We start from the raw sequence: 23,400 nt of genomic DNA, 5'->3' as shown, positions 1-23,400 counted from the left end.
GGAGAGGGACACTGAGATGCTCTTCTGAGAAGACGGCATTTTAGTTGGGATGTTTGTAACTGGTGTGTTCAGATGGCTTCATTAAGGTATAATTTGATTTCTTACAAATATGGTTCCAAAACCATATATATATATATAACAGGATATAACTCCCTTACCACCTTCTCAGGAAGTATATGAGTAAAGGTCCATGCAGAAGACAAAAACACTTTATAAGCATTTGAAACAGAGGAAATTTGCTGTAATTAGTCACATGAGTGATAGAAAAGCCTAGAAACTGAGTGAGGCACAGTAAGACTATCTAGATATTATCAAAAAAGAGGCAAATGGAGGAGGATATGTGACCAAAGCCCAGAGGCCAGGAGCAAACAGCAAAAGTGGGGCCAGGCCTAGCATCCAGGAAGGAGACCTTGTAGCCAGAAATCACACTGGAGGCAGAGAGCGTGGAAGAAGATGCCTAATGTGTCCCTTCCTCCTGCTTTTCAACCCCTCTCCTCCCAGCCGACCCAGCGGCTTGGGCAGCATGGCCTGCCAAGATCAAGTTCCCACTCCCAAGTTTAGAAAGGGTGAGAAATGTACCTTGAGGGCAGATGGGCCCAGCAGAGGTGCAGGTGGATTTCATGACCTCCTGGGGATGAAAAATCTAGTCTACTCTTAGACCTCAGTCTCAAATGGTTTAAATCTCTTCCGCCTTCCGGAGCTGGGTCCTGACTGCTGGGAGTGCAGATGGGGAAAGAGTGCAGTCAGGTTCTAAGATGTCCCTCCCCTTCCTTCTTCAAGGCCCTGCTCTCCCAGGGTGTTTGGGGAGGGCAGGGGGACAGGAAACTGGACAAGGGTGTCTTTAGTCACCCGGCCACAGCTATTGTTCTTTCTAAATGGGCTGTTCCTGCTTCTCTGGCTAACAGTGGCCACTGACACCCTCTCTGTGGCAGGCAGTCAGATGCTGGGGAGTCATCTGGAGGGCCCGAGCCCAGCTGCCGCCCTTAGTGTCCCCTTGGTCCAACCACAGATCCTTCCCTTCCGGCCGGGCTGGAGGAGGAGTATAAGTATCTCCCTTTCTCTACTCCCAACTGGAAACAATGCCGGCCTTCCTCTACCCGACTCACACAGTCCAGGGGCAAGTCAGAAAATGATAATCCACTTGGGAGCATCAGGTCTGTCAGGGACCCCGCCCCCACCCCTGCTCTGTGGCTGATCCCTGACGTCTCCCCAGTATTTGACTTAGGGGAAGGGTCACTGCTCACCACAAACACTGCTGTCCCCACAAGGCAGAGGATTCTGGCTCTACCTGCCTCTTTTCCCCCACCCTAGTCATCTCATGAAGATTAGAAACGAGCGGTGGAGGACGGCTAGTAGGGACTTTCTGAGACCTTCCAGTAAGCCTCAGCAGAATCTGGTGCTGGGGCGGGTGAGTGGCTCACTTGAGACAGTGGATGCTTAGAGCCCCTTTTCCTCATTTCTGGGATTTAGCAAAATTCTTGGACAACAAGAAAAATCCCACTGAGTATCCTGTTACCTTTGAACAGTGGAAAGGAGGCAGGCTTGCAAAGATCTGGGGAAGAGTGCCCCAAGAAGAAGAAACAGCAAATGTAAAGGCCTCGAGATGCAAACTCAAATGGAGTATCTTAGGGGCAGAAAGAAGCTGGTGAGAGCTTAAGTAAGAGAAAACGAGGGAGAAGACAGACCAGACCAGGGAGGAGGAGGCAGGGCAGCTGCAGATCACGTAGGCTCCTGCCGACTAAGGTAAAGTGTTTGGATTTTATGTCTCGTTGCTCTGAGAAGTTACTGGGTTTAAAACAGGAGAGAGACACGAACTGGTTTTATTTATTTATTTATTTTTTGAGGCCGCAAATGATACAACTGAATGTATCATTATGATGATTCTCCACTGTCAGAAAACACAAAACCAGCACTAACTCTTTCCAGACACAAAGAGAGTCTCACAAACTCATACTTGCCTCCTGCTGTGAGCATTCATTTTATTATTGACATAGATACAACCCTCTACATGTTTGCTCCCAGCAGATCTGTTCGGTTTGACAGTGGTTTTGGAAGGACTCCTGTGACTTCTGTGGGCTGAATGGACTTTGGGGTGACACTGGAGGCAAATGCCCGGTTGGTGAACTGTTGCAGTGATTTAGCAGAGAAGTGATGATGCCCTGGGCCATGGCTGAGTCAAGGACATGGTGAGACGTGGGGAGATTTGGGTTGGATTTAGGAGGGGGCTACTGAAAGGGCTCTGTTGTCAGAGAATGATTCCTGGGATCTGGACCTGGCCAGTTGCCTGGATGGTGTCCCTACTTCCTGGCACGGAAATGACTCTGCAAGTCCTAAGTCATTGCTGGTTGGTTGTTTTCTTCATTATTGTATTCCCTGGGAGTATCTGCCACTTAGTAGGTGCTCAATAAATACGTGTTGAATAACTGAAAAAGCAATAGGTTAAGGTTAGAATTGAGAAGCTTAGTGGACATACTCATACTCTTGCCACCTATGACTAAATGATCCATTAAACAGCTCCATTTATGCTTGAAAATTCTATTTTAAAAAAATTGTAATGGGGGAAGGAATCCCATTTGTCATCTGCCAGCTACCTATATCTCATCCTTCTGGACAGGGACAGCAAAAACTCACTTCTCTGGCAGAGGAGCAAATTCCTCCACCCTCCTATTGGTCCTGCCTCTTGGGAGACATGGGAGGATTCCACCGAGCAGCGACAAACCGGACCCATAGTGGAGGAATTTCTGCTCGTCACCCAGGCCTAGAGACGCGTCCATTTCCTGGGGTGTCAGCTTCCCGGCCTGAGCTGGCTTGCAGCTGTAAGTGATGAGGAAGGTCCCCGCAGGCTCTGGGCTGTGCTCCAGTCCATGTTGCTTCCAGATGAGAGGCCTCCTCTTCCAGTATCTTCCCTCCCAGCCCCAGATTTCTGCTTCTTGCAATTCTTCAAGGAAAATGGTCCCCTAACTCCCTGCACCCATGAAATCTTGCTGTGGGGAGGAAGAGCTCCTCTTTATCTGTCTGCTGATCCTTCCTCTCTCAAACAACCCAGCTTTGACAGAAGCATGGACATCCCATTCCAAGATCCCGGCATCTTCTGGGAGAGAGCTCTTGTAACGACCAGTGCTGGTCTAACCAGCTGCTCACGGCACATGGCCGGGACACCAGCTTCTCCCCCAGGAAAGAGGAGTCCCTGTGGCTCCGCACCCCCTTGCCCCAGCCAGTTCCACACTTCAGGGTCCATTACCTTATTACTCACAATAATTCGCAGGAAGCAATTGCTGTATTATTCAGTCAACCCGAACATACCTAGAAAAGGGGAGTTACTAATGTTGGGATAAAGGATAAGCCATTGTCAAGCTTTTTGCTCTCTATTCCCATCCCTCTCCCTACTTCACTCATCTTTTCTTTTTAAATTTTTAATGTTTATTTTTGAGAGAGAGACAGAGACTGAGATGAGAGAGAGACAGAGATAGAGACAAGAGAGAACGTGAGTGCGCGCAAGCAGGTGAGGAGCAGAAAGAGGGGGAGACACAGAATTGGAAGGAGGCTCCAGGCTCTGAGCTGTCAGCACAGAGCCGGATGCGGGGCTTGAACCCATGAACCACGGGATCTTGACCTGGCCAGAAGTGTCAGACACTTAACCTGTCTTGATGTTTCTCTGTGCTCTGGCCTCATTTTCTCTTACTTGGGTTGGCTTCGCCCCAGTGAGGACAGAGTACAGGAAGCAGGGCCACCAGAAGCTCCGGACGTATTATTTAGCTCAGTTACGCCAAAGCAGTGAGAAGATGGCTCTCCCCTCCCGGTGCTGAACCTGCTGTAAGTCCCAGCTGCTCCGCCGGCTTCCAGCAGCCTCCTCCTTCAGTCTCAAGGCGGGATGGGGCTCTGTGATTGGTCAGGCTTAGGTTGCGTCATCGCCTGGGGAAGGGGTCCGGACTCCGCGACAGTCAGCCCCACCAGAATCAACCAGATCTCTATGAGGAGGCGCGAGTGCTGCTTCTCTTAAGAAAGTCGGAAAAAGGAGCTAGGCGGGCGGACACAACAGATCCGTCTTACAGGAAGTCAGATAGAATGCAGTCCAGGAACCGGAGAAAGAGTGCGCTCTCGGAGGCTGGTTCTGTTTCCTTTTCTGACCCAAGAAATGCACGTCGTGGGCAGGAATTGTAAAGAGGAAGTGAGAGCCACGTCTTGCTCCGTGGAGAAACATAGGACGGAGGGGATAGTGGTAAAAGGAGGCCCTGCCTTCACCCCATCCAGCAGGAGGCTCTGGGAGGTGGAAGCCAGTTCAGGTGATGACTCAATGCGGTGTATCACGCCTGCCTGAGTTCTGCTCCGTCCAGTTCTCCAAAGCCAGATAAATAGGAAGTGTGGCAGACTGGGTTCTTTTTAGCAGCGGTACACTTGGGTTTGTTTTCATGGGCATGAGTCCACTGAAAAGCAATTTATTTTCCCTTGCTTTCTTGCTGCATCAGAGAAATGGAGCAATTTTCAAGAGAGATTTCAAAGAAACAATTTTGTAACTTACAAAATGGAATCACATAGTGGCTGCCAAGTTGGCTGTGCCACTATGTCAGGACTGGTTCTTTTTTTAAAAAAAATAAAACTGTGTATATTTAAAGTGTACAACATTTTGACATGCATATACATAGTGAAAAGATTACTACAGTTAAGCTAATTAACATATCCATCTCTCCACATAGTAACCGTGTGTGTGTGTGTGTGTGCAGAGCACCTGAGATCTACCCTTAGCACATTTCCAGTACACAATCATATATTATAAACTGTAGTCACATCGCTGTACATTCGATCTCTAGAACGTATTCGTACCACATAATTGCAGTTTTGTACCCCTTGCTCAACAACCCCCCATTTCCTCTGCCTCCCCGCCTCTGGGACCCACCATTCTACTTTCTGCTTCTATGAATTTGACTTTTTTTGGAATCCACATGTGAGTGAGATCATGCAGTGTTTTTCTTTCTGTGTCTGGCTTATTCTACTTAATATAATGTCTTCTGGGTTCATCCCTGGTGTTATAAATGGCAGGATCTCCTTTCTTAAGGCTGAATAATATTCCATTGCATGTATGTGTGTGCATGTATGTTCGTGTATAGATAGATAAATAGATAGGTATATATATGCATATATATTACATATATAAATTACACACAGTAATTTCTTTAAAAGCATTTTTTTAAATGTTTCTTTTTGAGACAGAGAGAAGCAGAGCCATAGCAGGGGAGGAGCAGAGAGAGAGGAAGACACAGAATCCAAAGCAGGCTCCAGGGTCTGAGCTGTCAGCCCAGAGCCCAGTGCGGGGCTTGAACCCACAAACTGTGAGATCATGACCTGAACCAAAGTCGGACGCTTAACCGACTGAGCCACCCAGGTGCTCCGAGTGATTTCTTTATCCATTCAACCATTGACAGACATTTATTTCCATATGTTGGCTATTATGAGAAATGCTGCAATGTACATGGGAGCACAAATAGATCTTCAAGGTACTGATTTCATTTCTTTTGGATATGTACTCAGAAGAGGGATTGCTGGATCATATGGTGGTTCTATTTTTAATTTTCCAAGGAACCTCCATACTATTTTACATAATGACTGTACCAATTTACATTCCTACCAATACTGTACAAGAGTTCCCTTTTCTTCATATCCTCTCTAATACTAGTTATCTTTTGTCTTCTCGATAATAGACATCCTAACAGGTATATGGTGGTATCTCATGGTAGTGTTGACACGCATTCCCCCAGTGATTGGTGATATCAGGCATCTTTTCATATACCTCTTGGCCATTGATATGTCTTCTTTGGGGAAGTGTCTATTCTAGTCCTTTGCTCATTTTTAAAATTTGGGTTTTATTTTGTTCGGTTTTTTTGGTGTAGAGCTGTATGAGTTCCTTATATGCTTTGGATATTAAACCCTTATCAGATATAGGATTTGCAAATATCTTTTCCTCCTCTGTAGGTTGCCAATTCATTGTGTTGATGCTTTCCTTTGCCCAGTGAAGTTTTTTTTAGCATTTAATGTGGTTCTAATTGTTTATTTTTGCTTTTGTTGCCAGAATTTCTGGTTTTCTATCCCCCAAAAATCATTACCAACACCAATGTGTCAAGACTTCTTCTGATCATATAGTTCCTAAGAAAATCAGCATGCTAGAATCCAAAAAGATCTTACAGATCATAGCCAACCCCGTTGCACTGCATAAAAGGAAACTGAGGCCCAGAGAGGGGGAGAGAGTGATTTAAAGGACCTTAGTGAGTCTGAGGCAGAGTGAAGTCTAACACTGAGATCCTCTGCATTGCTGCACCAGGATCTTTCCATTAAGTCACTCAAGACTGCTTCAGAAAGTAAACATGGAGTGTCTGCTACTCATTTGCTTCTAAATGTCCTTGAAAACAGTGGATGGGAAATTTCAACCTGCTGCTACAAGTGAAATTGCCAAATGAATTTGATTCTTGCATGCCAAAAATATCTCTGCAAAGATGTGCCTCTAGCCTCGTTTGAACACAGGACAGTTGAATTCAGCCATGGAGGACATGCCCCGCCTCCCAATGGCCTTCTCAATCTCTGAATCCCTTTTGTCATCTCTGGTGTTTCCCCATCTTGACCGTTTGCTGTGCTGCTCAGGACCGGCTACCATCGCCCTGCCCCTCACTTTTCACAGTGAGGCTGTGGGGGTCAGTTGCTGCTCCAGACCCTCCGGGCTCTGTGCCTTGCAACCTGCTCCACCTGCAGGATAGCAGTGGGGTCCCTCGCATGTTGGCTTCCAGGTAGGCAAGGCCAACTGGCTCCAGATGGGAGAGAGGAAAGACCATGAGGTCAGGGTACTTATTTGCTTGGCATCCCGTCTTTGGTCTCTCAAGGTCTGGCTGCATCCCTCCTTTGAAAGGCATGACTCCAATCAAGTGGCTCCCTGCCCAGGCCTCCCTCTCCGTGTGCCCATAACTCCTCCTGCCTACACCCATTCAGGCCTGGGCTGGTCACAGCACCTGCTGTTATTGGTGTCTCCATGAGCCTTTGGGCTTCTGCACTCTCCCTTGTGATTTCTCCATACTCTGTGTCCTTTGAAAGCAGTCCCTTTATCAAATGCTCCTCAATTTACCCCATTTGTGTGTGTCACCTATTCTCCTGGGACTCTGACTGATAAACTACCTAACTCCACCCTGGGACTTCAGTCTCCCTCAATCTCTGGGACATACTCTATGCCAAGACACACAATGTTCGAGCTTAAGTTCAGGAGTCAGTTTCCCTGGAGTGTCCTTGAACTTCGACTCCTACACGCCTACATCTTAATAATGAATTCTCATCTTCTTCCTGAGAACACCTGTCCAAATCTTGGGGTGGAACTGCTCACATGGAGATGGCGAGTGGCCAGAAATCACGACCTTGAGCAAGGAGCCTGCAGAGCCGGACTGCTCTCTGGCTGGCGTCTGGGGTCTCATGTGGCACAGGAGCAAGAACAGGACCCGGGAGTCCTGAAAGGGAGCCCCTGGCAGAAGCCGGAGTGTTCTTGTGCTTTCCCAGGCTGATGAGAGTTGGGGGAAGGGATTTGTGTCCACAATTAGGCCCGAGCACTAAGGAGGAGCAGCACCTGCCCGGGCCTGCTGTGGTAATGGCAGTGAAGGGTCTGAAAGAGCCCGTAGGGAAGGGGAGGCATAGTCTTCTCCCCTCAACCCTCCCCCCGCCCAGCCCACAAGTCCAAAGTCCTGGTCCTCCTAGAATTATCATCCCAGGATCTCTGAGGCTTCGCATCTCTGTTCCGGCGATCCAAAGCTCTTCAGTAGTAGCCGGTGCCATCTTTATTTCTGTCCCTCATTGTGCTAGACACAAAATATGTTAAATTGAGAATAATTTACAGTCACTTACAACCTGCTTCCTTCAGACTGCCACTCGAGCACAAAACTGTGTGGGATAGCAGTTTCACAGAAGAAATAAGCAGTTGCAAAGATGCCCAGAGTGATAATATTATCTCACAGGTTTTACAGTGTTTCACAGCACGTCAGACATTTTCTCATGCATTACATGTCAATTGAGTCTCACTGTAAACTTATTGTGTGTGTGTGTGTGCGCACGTGCGTGCGTGCATTTATCTATCTATCTGTATAGCAAATGTATCTGAAGAGTGTCAGGCTTTGGGAAATAAAATGACTTACCCAAGGTCATAAAATAGCCAGAATGAATTTCTTTTATCTATTTATTATGATCTCAGTGTGTAAAATATTTGTTGTGATTATGTCTGTCTTCCACTTGAGTCTGTGAGCTCACTGAGCATGGAGTCTTTGGCTTATTTAATTTTTTTGGTCATGAATGCCAATAGGTGTGTGTGCGTGTGCATGTGTGTGCATACACTGCATCTTTAAAGTTTAATGGCTAATAAAATAACCAGCCATGTGTCTGCCTTTGAAAAATAAAATGTTACCATCCTATTGAAGGCCCTTCTGTATCCTTTCCCTGTATCTCTCTCTCAATCTACTAAACCATTTATCATATTAACATATCCTTAAAAATAAGTTATATACTTGTGTGTGTGTGTCATTTAATGTTGTATAAATGGGCACATGGCCTATTTATCCTCAACAGGTGCTGAGCCTGGCCCTCAAATGACCAAAAAGCATCTGTCTTCTCACTATAATCCAAGTCACCATGGGGTTGAAGAAGTCTGGCCAAAGGTTGGAATTGGTTCTGAGTAACAGAAATCACGGAACAAAGCACCTCAAGGCACCCAGCCGGATTGCTTGCCCGTATATCCTCTTCAGAGAAGTCCTTTGTAGCCATAAATCTGATCTATTGAGAAAGAAATCTCATAAACTGGTTACTACTGGAAGCTGGAGTCCCATGTTGGAATTCAAAAATCTCTACTCCCAAGGCCTTCCTTCTGAGTCAGAAGTGGCAAGTGCCACCCCTCCATACCTAACGACTTTGTACTCTCCATTAACTCAACTTCCCAATGTCCACAAGTGTACACGCTTTCCTGTTAAATTCCTGGAGAACGGATGACACATGTAACAGCCATTTAAACAATGCAAGCCGTTTATGTCAACCTTCAGAGTAGCATTTTTCAAACTGTGAGCTTTGACCCACTAGTGAGTTGTGAAATCAATCTTGGGCGTTTTGACCAGCATTTTTAAAAACGGAGAGAGAATTAGGTGTTACCTGGTCGAGAAGCCAGGATTACAAAATTTCAACATGTGTTCCCAGTAGCAAGCAAAGGGTAAATAGTATTTTGTGGAAGTTTCGTAAAAGCCGTGGGGGATGGGTTGGGGGGGTGGGTACAGGGTCACAACGTAAAGTGTATTTCTTACTATGGGTTATGTACAAAAAATGCTTGCAAGCCGTTGCTCAAGAGGAACTTTGCAGGGGACATGGGCTGCTTACTAACTTTCCACCTATTCTGTCTTTCTCCACAGCGGGATAGCCTTGTGGCCAGGGTGGGCTCTAGGAGCAGCCACGGACCTAAACCAATAGCATAATTCCAATCAGTTGCCACCGTGATTGGCTTATAGATTGGCAGTAGTCCTAGGCTTAAACTAAGATATGTCACTCCCTGGCCATAGTGAGGGGACACATGACCCAATGAATCCAGGAATCTGCCTCTTAGGGAATCCAACCAAATCCTTTGATGGGCCTGAAAACCTTATAAATAAATGCTTTGGAGATGCCAAATCTGGTCTAAAACACAAAAAGGCTATTCACTATGCACCCTACCCTCATCCCAGACCAGAACTTGCTGGGGAGGCAGGAGAAACCGAAAAAATAAACAAGACACAGGGTGATTTCCGAGCTACATCATCAATAACCTGCCTAGAAAAGTCATGGTTTTGCTGTCCTAAAGAGAGCTTTGTAGGTGACCAGAGGTCCTTCTCAAGCTCTGGGTTCCCCCAAGGAGTGGTTTACATGTTGGAAGAACCTGGGCACTTAGGAGCTGAATTCCTGGGGAAACAGGGATTTGAGAGTCAACAGCATGTCCGCGCCAGGGGAAGCCAGGGGAGTGTTTGAGGTTGTCCAGAAAGTGGTGTGAGTTGAGTCAAAATGAGCAGACCTGGGACAGACCCTGGGGAGCAGTAGCGCGTGGGGACAGACAGAGGAGAGAGTGGTGAGAGGGAAGACGGCCACCGGGGCCGCACCTGTCCTGTTGCATCATGGTGGACACAAACGGCGGCCGCTGCCCTGCCTGACCTCTCTGGCAGCCTGCCAAGACCTCGTCTACATTTGCCCCGGAGACACGCAGGGCTTTTGTGGCAGCGGTCTGGGCAGCGGGAGAAGTGGAGGCAAAGGCTAACTGTGTAGGCATCGGAATGGGCAGGGGACCTGTCAGAGGGGAGGAAAGGGATAGGGTGGCAGAGGCTGCATTTTGTCATGTAAATGCAATCTTTCTGGCATCATTAAAGGTTTTATTTTCAATAAAAATGTAAATGACTTTGTGTGTGTGCTTTGGAAAGTCAGACGGTGGGTTCTTAGGATGAAACAGGACCCAGGAGCTGGGATGTGGTCCAGTGATGTTGAGGTTAAGATTCCACTAAGTTAACATTGTGTGTAGCCATCTCCCTCACTTAAGTGTGAGCTTCTAGAAGGAAAAGGTGACCCACCCATGTTTGAGAGAGGAAAAAAGAACAGTTGCATGGAAAGACCTCATGCTTTTATCCTGTCCTTCCTGGGGCTTCTGTCCTTCCCCACACAACCTTGCTCATGAGGGCTGGGAGAGAGAAAGCAGTGCATCCAGGGAGCCTGACACCCTGCGTGTTCACCCCCCCTTCCCCCCCACACACACTGACTTTCTGTTGGGCTTAGGAAGAAGAAGCCCATCTCATATAATACAGAGTCATCTATAAATGGAACTCTCAAGTAGGATGCGAAGCAGAACCTTCCAGAAGCTGAGACACACAGATTCTATAAGCTTGGTGGTCTACAGCATTTTGTTCTTTCGCTTCCTTAAGCTTCACAGCTAAATTCCTTTGGAAAGTACCTCATTGTCTCAACAGTCTTACTCTCTTACTCGAAATGAGGAAGGAGCTTGGGTCATATTCTGGGGCTTGAAGGAGGAGCTGAGACCCGTACTCTGGGGCCCAGAGTCGGTGGTGCTGGCATGGTGTGCCCTTACCTGAGCAGTGCTCACCCAATGCGCAAGCTCTGTGAAATCTCTCTGAAATCTCTCCGGCCATGGCTTTGGCCTCAAGTGAAATGCTTCTCAGAGCCTGACTCCTGCAACTGCATGCCTGCATGCCTGACTCCTGCATCTATCTGCTCAGCTCGGCCTAGACATGGCACAAAGCAGAAACCTAGTGGTCATCCCAATGGAAGCTGAGGCCCAGAGAGGGAGGTTGGGGTTGCTACCTTCCAGCTGTCTGAGGGCAGGACTGGTACAAACACAGCAATTGTCTGCAGTCATCAGACTGCTTCTCGGGGTCAGAGACTATGGTAGGGTAAGGAGGCTGGTAAAAGCCAGAGGAGGTGACTCTGGGGAGACAGGGAGAGCAGCGGGGAGAGCTTAATGCACATCTGTGTCTTTGCAGATCAAGCAATCAGAATCAAGCGGAGATTAACCACCAGAATTAAATACACACATACATACACACACACACACACACACACACACACACACACACACACAGGTTCACATGTACAAAGGGTCCACTTCTATTTTCCAGTATCAATGGGGCATTTATAAAATTATTCAAAAATTCACAAATAAAGAAAGTCCCCAAAGCAGAGGAAGTATTCATCAAACAAGTTCTTTATCCATAGTGTGTTTAAAAGTAGATATCCACAACAAAAGCCTAAATGAAAACAAAACAATACAAAACACAAAACAAAACATTTTCTTAAAGCAACCCAAGCATTTGGGGAAACCAGCTTGACAGAGGCGAGTGGGCTAGACAGCCTGTGAGCATATTTTTAATGCTCGAGAAGCAGCAGAGACAATGCCAGAAGCTGAATTTCTTTTACACTGTATTGGCCAAATAGCTTTTGTTTGAATTCCCTTTGATACTCACAACAGTAACAACGGTGTTACACTGCAGCAGAAAATTCGATAGTCATTTTGAAGATGCTTGTGCAATAGGAGGTTAGGTTGTAGAAGTTTCATTCCTGACAATTGATGGATCAACCCCCCGCCCCCCATGGAATAAACCTAAAAATGCTGGGGAAATGTATCTTCCTAAATGCATTGATCAGGGGGCCAGAAAATAAGAGATTCTGTGCCACAGTACTATGGCAAAGAAGGAGCTCATCACAGAACTTGGAGTACTGCAGCTGACTGTTGCTTAGAGGGTACTTATTGGCCCAGATGAATGTGAGCTTCTGATGCCTGGTCTCACAGAGTACAGGGAACCACAGAATACAAGGATCAGGGGCCACCGAAGCCTCTGGACACCTCCACCATGAAGCTGAGACCCCAGAGGTCTACACTCCCAGTGAAAAGGCAAACCAGAAATAACTAGTAATCCCCTCAACCAGGAGGGAGTTGCAAGAACTTGAATGCTGAGCAAAAAGAAAAATAATGTTATCACGGAGACTCAGGAAGCATAAGCTATCCCTCACGCCATCCAAAGCCCAAATTCCTGTTACCTGTGTGCTCTAAACAATAAACAAAGTTTTAAAAACCCAAATTCAAGCCAATAATTTGTTAGAGTAACCTGGGACTAGTAAGGGTACAGGTTACAAGAACAAATGCAAATCCTCGATAGAAGAAGATACCTTTACCTCAGAGCTTAAAGAATTATCACAAAAATGTTCCAAAGAAAAAGAGCTTTCAACAAAAAGGAACAATGTGTATGCAGAGGCACTATAAATGAGAGACAACAGACACAGAAATAGACTCACAAGAATTCATATACTGGAATTATCATATACAAACACAATTATGAAATAACTACAATTGCTGTGTTTTTTAAAAACATACCAACGCTTTAAATGCTGTAAAAAAAAAACAAAAGACCAAACTGAAAAACACACATTGGAAACAAGGAACAATAAAGAAAGTTGAAACAGAATTGGGAAAGATTCAATAGAACTTCTACAAATAAAAAAAATTAAATTAAAATGTAATGGAAATACATGGAGGTTAAATAACTTGCTACTAAACAATGAGTGGGTCAACCAAGAAATCAAAGAGGAAATCTAAAAATACATGGAGACAAATGAAAATGAAAACGCAGTGGTAAAAAATCTTTGAGATGCAACAAAAGCTGTTCTAAGAGGGAAGTTTATACAAAACAGGCCTACCTCAAGAAGCAAGAAAAATGTCAAATAAACAACCTCATCTTACCCCTAAAGGATTTAGAAAAAGCAAAACAAATAAAACCCAAACCCCTAGAAGGAAGGAAATAATAAAGATTAGAGCAGAAATAAATGAAATAAAAAACAATAGAACAGGTCAATGAAACCAGGCTGATTCTTTGAAAAGATCAACAAAATTGATAAATCTTTAGATTCATCAAAAGCAAGAGAGAAAGAGGACTCAAATTAACAAAATTGGGAGTGGAAGAGAAGAAATAACAGCTAACACTACAGAAATACAAAGGATTATAAGAGAATATTATGAAAAATTATATCCCAACAAATTAGACAACCTAGAAGAAATAGATAAATTCCTAGAAACATATAACCTCATAAAACTGAATCAGGAAGAAATGGAACATTTGAACAGACTGATTGCTAGCAATGAAATTGATCAATAATAAAAAAAATAAATAATTCCTACCAAACAAAAGCCCAGGACCAGACAGCTTCACAGGTGAATTCTACCAAATATTTAAAGAAAAGCTAATACTTATTCTTCTCAAACTATTCCAAAAACTAGAAGAGGAAAGAAAGTTTCCAAATTCATTCTATGAGGCCAGCATTACCCTGATATGAAAATCAGATAAAGACACAGCAAAAAAAAGAGAACTGCTGGCCAATATCTCTGAAGAACATAGATACAAAAATCATCAACAAAATATCAGCAAACTGAATTCAACAATATATTTTAAAAAATCATCCATCACAATTAAGTGGGATTTATTCCTGGCATGCAAGTGTCATTCATTATTCACAAATCATTCAATCTGATACATCACATTAACAAGAGAAAGGATAAAAACCATATGGTCATTTCAAAAGATGCAGAAAAAGGATTTGACAAAGTACAACATCCATTCACGATAAAAACCCTCAACAAAGTAGAATTGGAGGAAATGTTACTTTAACACAATCGAGACTATATATGAAGAAGCCACAGGTGATATCATACTCATTGGTGAAAAACTGAGAGATTTTCTCGTAAGATCAGGAACATGACCTGATGTCCGCTCTCACCACTTTTATTCAACAGAGTATTGGAAGTCCTAGCTACAGCAACCAGACAAGAAAAAGAAATAAAAGGTATTTAATTTACTAAGGAAGATGTAAAAGTTTCACTATTGCCCATGACATGATACTGTATATAAAAAATTCTAAAGACTCCACCAAAAAACTTCCAGAATGACAAATTAATTCAATGAGGCTGCAGGATACAAAATCAATACTAACAATCAAGTAGTAAAAATAATAATACTAATAATAAATTAGCAAAAAGAGAAATTAAGAAAACAATCTCATTTACAACTGTACCAAAAATAATAAGACACCTAGGAATAAACTTAACCAAGGAGGTGAAAAACCCATACTCTGAAAACTATAAAATACTGATGAAAGAGATTGAAGATGACACAAATAAATGGAAAGACATTCTTGCTCATGGGTTGGGAGAACAAATATTGTTAAAATGTCCATACTACTCAAAGCAATCTGCACATTTAATGCAATCTCTATCAAAATACCAACAGTATTTTACAAAGAACTAGAGAAAACAATTCTAAAATTTGTATGGAACTATAAAAGACCCCAAATAGCTGAAGCAATCTTGAAAAAGAACAAAACTGGAGGTACCATAGTCCTAGATACCAAGATATACTACAAAGCTGTAATAATCAAAAGAGTATGGTACTGACACAGAAATAGACACATAGATCAATAGAACAGAAGAGAGAGCATAGAAATAAACCTATGATATGGACAATTACTCTTCAACAAAGATGGCAAGAATATGGCAATGGCAAAAAGACAGTCTCTTCAACAAATGGTGTTGATAAAACTGGATAGTCATTTGCAAAAGAATGAAGTTGGATTACCTTCTCACCTATACACAAAAGTAAACTCAAAATGGATTAAGAACCTAAATGTGAGACCTGAAATCATAAAAATAGAATAGACCACAGGCGGTAATTTCTCTGACATTGGCTGTTGCAACATTTTTCTAGATCTGTCTCTCGAGGCAAGGGAAATAAAAACAAAAGTAAACCACGGGGACTACATCAAAATAAAAAGCTTCTGTAGAACAAAAAAAAACAATCAACTAAACTAGAAAACAACCTATGAAATGGAGGAAGATATTTGCAAATCACATATCTGATAAACGGTTAGTAAATTTAAGAAATACAATTCAATATCCCAATAAACTATCCAGTTAAAAAGTGGGCAGAAGACATGAAGAGACATTTCTCCAAAGAAGACATCCAGATGGCCAACAGACATGTGAAAAGATGCTCCACATCACTGATCATCAGGGAAATGCAAATCAAAACTACCATGAGATATCACCTCACACCTGTCAGAATGGCTAAAATCAACAACACAAGAAACACCAGGTGTTGGCGAGGATGTGGAGAAACAGGAACTCTCATGCACTGCTGGTGGGAATGCAAATGGATGCAACCACTGTGGAAAATAGTACGGAGGTTCCTCAAAAAAATTAAAAATAGAACTTCCCTATGACTCAGTAAGTTCACTACTGGGGATTTATACTCAAAATACAAAAACACTAATTCCAAGGGACACATGCACCCCTATGTTTACTGCAGCATTATTTACCATAGCCAAATTATGTAAGCAGCTCATGTCTACTGATAGATGAATGGATAAAGAAGATGTGGTGTGTGTGTTTGTGTAGATAAATAGATGGATAGAGATTGAGACATATGGAATGGAATATTACTCAGCCATAAAAAGAATGATGTCTTGCCATTTGTGACAACATGGATGGACCTAGAGAGTATAATGCTAAGTGAAATAGAGAATGACAAATACCATATGATTTTACTTACATGTGGAATTTAAGAAACAGAATGAAGGAGCAAAGAAAAAAGAGACAATCTGAAAAACAGATTCTTAATTACAGAAAACAAACTGATGGTTACCAGAGGGGAGGTGGGTGGAAGGATGGGTGAAATAGGTGATAGGGATTAAGAAGCGCACTTGTGATGAGCACTGTGTGATGTACAGAATTGTTGAGTCACTATATCACACCTGAAACTAACATAATACAGTGTGCTAGCTAACGAGAATTAACATTAAAAATTTCAGAAAACTTAATGGAAACAATTAGAAAATGAAATTTAAAAATGAATTCCACTTATAAAAAACTTAGCTAGAAATAAATTGAACAAATGTTATGAATGACTTCTATCAATACAAACTATAAAACATTGTTGAGAGAAATTAAAGACCTGAAGAGATGGAGAAACATACCATGAATATAGATTAGAATGATCAATATTATAAAGATGTCAGTTCTCCCAGAATCTGAATTTATAGATTCAATGCAATTCCAATAAAAATTCTAGCAGGCTTTTTTAGTAGATATTGACAAGCTATCATTACAATTTACTTCTTACAGTGGGCAAAACAATGTTGAAGAAAACAAACTCTATGTGATTTAAAAACTTCCCATAAAGTACAGTAATCAAGAGTGTGAAACTGGCATTAAGATAGACAATTAGACCAATGTAAAAGAAAAAGGTTCTGATATAAACCCACAAATACACAGTCAAATAATTTTTGATAAAGGTACCAATGTAGTTTAAAAGGGAAAGAAAGGTTTGTTCAGAAAATCATACTGAATGTCAGTATGATCAACTGAATGTCAGTATGGAAAAAATTAAACCTTGGCTCATAGCTCACATCTTATACAAGCGTTAATTCAAGGTAGCTTAAAGACGTCAGTGTAAAAGCTAAGACTTTAACACAACTGGGAGAGTGCGACGAGGAATAGCTTTGGGGTTGAGGGTAGGCAAACATTTTCTAGACAGAACACAGAAAGAACTATCTATAAAAGAAGAACAATGAAAACTGCTGCACTTTAAAAATAATGTTAATAATAGAGCAAAATATATTTACTATTTACACATTTGGCAACAGACTCACATCCAGATTATACAGGTAACTCCTATAAATAAAACACTTGAGCAAAAAAATTGAACAGGCACTTCCCAGAAGATGATATGTAAATAAATAACAAGCACAGTGCCCAGCATCTTCTCTGATTTGAGGAGATCAAGGTCAGGGCTCAGGAAGCCTTCTTCTGCTGGAATTTGCAAGGCAGAGCTCTGGTGAGGAAGGAGTTCTGCAGAGAGTTTGAGAAATCCACATTGGGGGCCATTTGACTTGTTGGCTGTATCCTAACCTATGCACGCAGAGAGTGAGGCCCCGCAAGGCTGGCAAGAACAGTTCTGGAAGACAGAAAAATTACTGAGAAGCTATAAAACAGGTTCTCAGAGTTCAGACCAGCTCAGGAATTATTTGAGGCCTCTCCAGCCAGTGTAGAGAGAGCTTGTGGAATAGATAGAGCATTTAGCAGCGATCCCAGAAAGAACATACCTTATAAGAGATGCAAAATTAGTCTTAGAATAATAGTTATTTTGGACTTGTCCTAAAGGAGTTTTAAAATAAGCCTCAGAAGGGTGAAACTAATCTGCAAGTAACTTAACTCAACTGTCAGAAAAATATCAAGACTCTTCAGGAAAATAAAGCATTCCATACCCTACAATTTACAATGTCTGGCATCCAATAAAAAGTCACTAGACAGAAAAATATGAGCCCAAAATACCAGTAAAGAGAAACAGACACAGAAATGACAGAGAAGATGGAATTAACCAAGAAGTACGTTAAGACAGCTATTATAAATATGCTTCAGATATTTAGGGATGTCAAGAAAAATTTGGATGTAATGAGAGGAGAAATAAAGATTTTTAAAGAACCAGTGAAACTTCTAGAGATGAAAAATTCAATAAAATAAAAGCAGCCAGATATGTAGCAATAGGACTCACATTCGTTGCTGGTGGGAATGCAAAGTGGTGCAGCCACTTTGGAAGATAGTTTGGCAGTTTCTTACAAAGCTAAACATACTCATCATATGATCCAGCAATCATGCTCTTTGGTATTTACCCAAATGAGTTGAAAACTTATGTCCACAAAAACTTGCACACGGATGTTTATAGCATTTCATCCGTAATTGCCCAAACTTGGAGGCAACCAAGACATCCTTCGGGGGCGAGGGGGGGGATGGATAAATAAACTCTAGTAAGTCTATATAACAGAATATTATTCAGCGCTAAATGGAAATGAACCATCAAGCCATGAAAAGATATGGAGAAAGCTTAAGTGCATATTACTAAGTGAAAGAAGCCAATCTTAAAAGGCTACAGTGTGATTCTGACTATGTGACATTCTGGAAAAGGCAAAATTACAGGGATAGTAAACAATTGGTGATTGCCAAGAGTTAGGGGGAGGGAGGGACAAGTAGGCTGAGCCCAGAATATATTTAGGGCAGTGAAACTCTTTGGTATAATACTAGAATGGTAGACATATGTCATTAAACATTTGTTAAAACCCGTAGACTATACAACACAAGGAATGAATTCTAATGGAAGTTATGGACTTTGGGTTATAATGATGTTGTCAGTGCAGGTTTAATGATTATAACAAATGTACCACTCCGGTGGGGGATATGAATAGTGGGGGAGGCAGCGCCTGGGAAGGACAGGGAACTCTGTGTAATTTCTGCTCAATTTTGCTGTGAACTTAAAAAATAAATGCTTTATTTATTATTTATAATATTTATTTATAACTATTTTGTTTATAAAAAATAAAGTCTATTATAAAAAAGTAGAAAGAAAAGACCAATTACCTACAAAGGAGAAACAGACTAACATCTGATTTCACATAAACAGCAATGGAAGCCAGAAACAGTGGAAAGATAGCTTTGACTATTGAAAGAAAGCAATTACCAATCTAGAATTCTACGTCCAGTGAACACACTGTCCAAAAATAAGGATTAAATATTGTCATCTTGGTCAAATGAAAACTAAAATTGTTTGCTACTGGGTCAACTCTCACTAAAGGGCATTTGAAAGGATGTACTTCAGGCAGAATGAAAGTGATTTGAGATAGAAAGTCTAGGGATTAAAAAAAAATGAAGATCAGAAAAAGTGGTAAAAAGTGTTTGCAACAATGGCCACATAATTTCTCTCTTGGTATCACACCCCTTTGCAATGTGATGTTTGCAGCTCTTTTTCTGAAGAGGTGGATCCTATTTCCCCACCCTTTGAAATTGAACTTGGCCTAACTCATGCCCAAACCAATGGAATCTGGCAGAAATGGTGTGCCAGTTGTAAACTGCCATTCATTATCTTGGATCCCTGAACTGTTATGTTAACAAAAGTAGGCTGTCGTGCTAGAGAATGAAAAACCACATAAAGGAGCTGATCTAAACCATTCTAGATCCATTCAGCTCCCAGTTGACCTGCCACCTGATGGTAGACTCCTATGTGAGCTCAGCTGTGATCAGCTTAAATTGGCCTAGGGTGATAAAAACAGTGAGCCTACCCACAGTCTCCTGAGAAATAATATATGGTTATGATTCTAAGCTGCTAAATTTTAAGGTGATTTGTTATTCAGTTAGGAGCCCAGGAGTTAGTAATAGATAATAATGGTACAAACCAATAATAGCTTGTAGGTTAAAAAATAAGATAAAAACAAAATAGACAATAGTTAGCACATGACTAGAATTGAAGTGTTTGAAGGTGAAAAAGAGATGTTTATTTTTCTCATATAATATGAACTTTAGTTGTAAGCATTTAGAGCTAGTACATTTGCTCAAGGAAGTTATCAAAGACCCAGACTTTCTCCATTTTTTTGCTCTATTATTCCTAGTTATGACCACCATCCTTATGCTCATAAATTGGCTGCTGTACCTCCAGGCATTGCAACTGTGTTCCAGACAGAAAGAAGATAAGAATGTGATGAGTCTATCTCTTCTTTATGGGGAAAACAGTATCATTCCAACAACTCTACCTGGTAGACTTGTTATGTTTCACTGGCCAGAACTCTTGTCACATGGTCATATCTAATTGCCAGGAGCCTGGACAGTTAAGATTTTTAGCTAGGTGAACTGTCTCCCCCCCCCTCCACCCCCCTGCAAATGAGGATTCTGTTATAAAGTGAATGTAGGAATGGATACAGTTTAGGCCAACTAACTGCTCTCTACTTGGGAGAAGACATTTTACTTGAGGGGATAATCCAAAAGGGAAAGCAAGCAACGTACTTGGCACAGAGACTGAGAGGTAGCATTGTGCAGAGGACAAGGCATTGGAGTAAGAGTCTTTTAGTCCTGGCTCTGAGGCTGACTTGCTGGGGGCTGGTCCTCAGTTTCTTGCCCATTAAGTCAAGATGGAGTAAGAAGCCTTTTACAAAGCCTTTCGACACTGTGACATCAAGCAGTGTACAGGGATCCTACATCTGATAAATGGCAAAGTCAGAACTTCAGCCAGGGTCTGCAGGCCTACAAAGCCAGAGGTTTCTTTCCATTGCTGTCCCTTTCTCAAAAGGTGAAATAAGTACATGCATTTTTATTTCTTGAATTTCAGGGTAACATTTTCTAAACCAGTGTCTTTGGAAGTGTGGCCGGTGACACCTGCAGCAGATTCATGTGGTGTCTTTGTTATAAATGCAGTCTCCTGGACCTGCTTCAGATGAACTGATACAGACTGCCTAGGGCTGATACTCGGGAATCTGCATTTTTAAAAGATCTCCAGCTAATTTGGGGACATTTTAAAGTTTGAGAACCATGATTTTAAGCTTATAATTTATTGTTCCATTCCAATGTAGATTATTTATGGGTTCATGGCTCATGGAAATTTCCTCCTAATATCAGGAAAATAAAATTTAAAAATAGTCTGTTTCTCCTTCCTGTTCCTCAGTTTTCTAATGAAGACACTCAACTCCATGGAAAATATTAAGGAACTGGAAGTGTGTCACAGAAAATAATCTGACACTGATTAACTGTAAAGCGCAGGTACAGGTTAACAGAAATGAATGCTGATTAGAATCAAACAGGGCCGGAAGGGGATGGGCAAAGGAAATAGCATTAACTAAATATTTACTATGTCCTAAAAAAATGTATTTACTCTGTTCTAGACACTGTTCCAGATACATTACATCATTTAAGGGGCTCAAGACATGTGATTCGATCCCTTTTGTTTATAAATGGGGTAGATATAATGTTTCCCTTTTAGAGATGAAGAATCTAATGAGAGAAACTCATTAGATGAGAGGACACTTCACTTGTCTGGGCTGAATCATTCATTCATTCATTCTTGGAATAAATGTCTCCTGAGCTTTCGCAGAAGACACGGAGACTAGAGCCCTGAAACATCCGTCTACAGACCTTGCGGTATCACAAGACCCTTACCCACCCCTATCTCCACAGAAGAAACTGTAACTGAGAGGCCAAATCGGGACTGGGGCTGGCCAGAAGCAGTCTTTTCCTGCTCTGTCTGTCCGCTGCGGGGAACCGGAGCAGAGCTTGTTACTGGCGGTCTCCAGAAGCCCAAGAGGGTAGGCTTTGCTTTGTTTTTGGTAGTACCTGCATCCCTAGGCAGGTGGTTCAGTGTATAACCTCCCCCACCTCCCCCCCTCCACCCCAGCCTACTTGTCCTGGGAGGAGTGTCTGGAGGAAGGGCCTAGGAGTAGAGCTTGAAGAAGGGGGAGAAGAACCCAAATCTTACATCCTCTCACTAAAAGGCAGGTATTATTTCCAAAAGGGAGATATTATTTCCATTTTACAGATGAAGACATGGAGACTCAGAAAGGTTAACTGACTTGTTCAAATAAGTATCCTACTCAGGAGGGGAATGAATGGGGCAGGTGTCAGATCTCAGCTCCAACACCCTCCTCCCTTTTTACAGCTCCAGGAGGGAAGTCCTTACCAGCAGGTAAAGTGCTCAGCCAGGAGGAGCGCTAAAGTAACTTACAAATTGATGCTGGAGGGTGATTCTGAGTCCTGCCACCAAGATTTATTTAATTCCAAGCTCAAATCACACAGAAAATAAAATTTTCTCCTTAAAAGGCTCTGTGGAAAAAAATATTCTCTGTTCTATGTAACAGCCTCCTCGGCTGTGTTTGTGTCTGAAGAGAGGACTAGTCTGACAGGAAGAATTACAAATCTGGAGCTCATTTTGGTGTCCCAGAGGGAAGGTGGGTGGAGCGTCTCACAGTAAATTAGGAATTCAGAATGAAAACGTAGCCGAGTTTATTTGGGTTTCTAGTGACACCTCAGAATTATTGTGCAGGCGTGTCTGAGGCAAATCAAAGTATTGACTGCTCCCCCTCCTCCCAAGGAGGAGTGCTGCGTGCTGAGAAGGGGAGTCCTCCTTGGGGAGGCCGGGGTAGGGGTGGGGGCTTCCTTTTCCCACCTGGATCAGGAGGAGGTCAGAAAGAAGGAGTGTGGTTTGGAGCCCCGTTATGGGTTTGCTCTGAGTTCATTGAGCGGGGCGGGGGTGAGGAGAGGCTCTTCGGGGGGTGTGTCGGGGCTCAGGATCTGAAGTCTGAGTCAGATCTGGGGCCAGGACTTGAGGACTTTCAGGGCCTGGACTTTGAGAGGTGGACTAGATTGGGGTTACACACTGACAGCAGGAGAAGATTGAGTCGTATATGAAAGGCACCGAGGAAGGATTTGGGGGGTGGGGTGTTGAAAGTTGAAGCTTGGATTTGGGAAGTGGAAGTTGAAGCCTCCCTGAGGATACCGCGGATCTGGGCGACAGTGCTGAGGATTGGTGGTGCAGGGCTGTGAAGAGGGGTGGGGTTGGGGTCAGTACTACATCTTAGGTGCTGGTAGGTTAGAAGAAAAGAGCATAGAGCGGCCACAGCCTTTTTCCGAAAGCGACTCACCCCCAGTCACACCCCTCGTGCAACTCTCGCCCTCCGGGGCTGGAGGCTGAGCCAGGCCAGGGCTCGCTAGATGCAGACCCCACCCGCCCTCCTCCAGGCTGGGAGCTGCTCTAGCTGGGGCAGGGGTCTGGCAGCAGGGTCCCGGGAGAGTCTGGGGGCGTGGCCAGAGGCCGGCGCCCGCGGCTGTGGATTGGCTGTCCGGCGGGCCCGTGGGCGGGGCTCCGGGCTGGGTCCCGCTCGGCCGCTTGCAGACAGCCGGGAGGCGGGGCTGGCGGGAGCCCGCCAGCCAATGGACGCGCAGCCCCGGAGCAGTTACAAAGGGCCGGAGCGAGGCCGCGGCGGCGGCGGGAGGTGGGGCGAGGCAGGGCTTGCTCA

At 43.3% G+C, this 23,400-nt stretch overlaps 1 long non-coding RNA gene across 1 annotated transcript; it reads right to left on the bottom strand.

The window, feature by feature from the left end:
• Nucleotides 1-1,850: 1,850 nt before the first annotated feature.
• Nucleotides 1,851-4,272, bottom strand: LOC115276573. The gene is made up of 3 exons (XR_003901999.1): nt 3,683-4,272; nt 3,242-3,303; nt 1,851-2,423 (listed from the first exon to the last, which is right to left on the bottom strand). It is a non-coding gene; the product is annotated as an uncharacterized LOC115276573 (long non-coding RNA).
• Nucleotides 4,273-23,400: the final 19,128 nt, after the last annotated feature.

Source organism: Suricata suricatta, chromosome 13 (assembly GCF_006229205.1).
Source record: "Suricata suricatta isolate VVHF042 chromosome 13, meerkat_22Aug2017_6uvM2_HiC, whole genome shotgun sequence".
Classification (NCBI taxonomy): Eukaryota; Metazoa; Chordata; class Mammalia; order Carnivora; family Herpestidae; genus Suricata; species Suricata suricatta.
Note: the sequence above shows the minus strand (reverse complement) of the source record. Positions and strands in the feature narration are given on the sequence as shown.